Source organism: Arachis duranensis, chromosome 2 (assembly GCF_000817695.3).
Source record: "Arachis duranensis cultivar V14167 chromosome 2, aradu.V14167.gnm2.J7QH, whole genome shotgun sequence".
Taxonomy (NCBI): Eukaryota; Viridiplantae; Streptophyta; class Magnoliopsida; order Fabales; family Fabaceae; genus Arachis; species Arachis duranensis.
The window spans coordinates 64,118,955-64,120,197 of NC_029773.3; positions in this window are offsets into that span (position 1 = coordinate 64,118,955).

Sequence of the window (1,243 nt, forward strand, 5' to 3'; positions counted from 1 at the left end):
TCATTTCATGGTCAAACAAGGCATTGTTTTGGGACACATAGTCTCAAAAGAAGGCATCTCCGTAGATCCGACAAAAATAAATGTCATATCTAGTTTACCTTACCCCTCCTCCGAGAGGGAAGTCCGCTCTTTTCTTGGACATGCAGGATTCTATAGGAGATTCATCAAAGACTTTAGCAAGGTGGCCTTACCTCTCTCTCAACTACTACAAAAGGACACTGAATTTGAGCTGAGCAAGGAATGTATGGAAGCATATGACAAACTTAAAGTAGCATTGACACAAGCTCCTATTGTGCGAGGACCGAATTGGACTCAACCATTTGAAATCATGTGTGATGCTTCGAATTATGCGATAGGAGCCGCGTTAGCACAACGCGAGGGTAAGATTCCCTATGTCATAGCTTATGTTTCCAAAACACTAGACGGAGCCCAATCCAACTACACTACTACCGAAAAGGAACTCCTAGCTATTGTTTTTGCTTTGGACAAGTTCCGAGCCTATCTTCTTGGTTCCAAGGTAATAGTGTACTCGGATCACGCGGCACTAAAGTATTTGTTGGCCAAAAAGGAATCAAAACCGAGATTAATTCGTTGGGTGCTTTTGTTACAAGAATTTGACTTGGACCATAGTAGAACGGCCATGTCTGCCGTGAAGGAGGACTCATGAGTATTGATGTGTGGAAAACGATCCAACACAAAACTCACCGGCAAGTGTACCGGGTCGCATCAAGTAATAATAACTCACATGAGTGAGGTCGATCCCACAGGGATTGAAGGATTGAGCAATTTTAGTTTAGTGGGTGATTTAGTCAAGCGAATCAAGTTTTGGTTGAGTGATTTGTGTTTAACAAGAAGTAAATGACAGTAAATGTAAAGGGGGAAGGGAAAAGTGCAGTAAATTAAAGAACAGAATTGTAAATTTGCAGAATCTTAAAGAGCAAGAAAGTAAATGACTGAAACTTAAAGTGCAAGAAACTTAAATTTCAGTAACTTAAATGGCAAGAAAGGTAAATGACTTGAATATAAAAGGGAATTGAGGAATGGGATTGCAAGATCTAAACAAAGAAAAAGTAAATTGCAGCAAGAGATTGAGCAGAAAGTAAATTAGAGGCAAGAAGCATTCAAACAGAAATGAAATAAAACTCTGCAAAGGTTCACAGAAGAACCAAGAGTGAATTATGATCTCAGGATCCCAAGGGCTTAGGTAGCAGAGCCTAAAACCCAATTTCCTTCCCAGATCTGG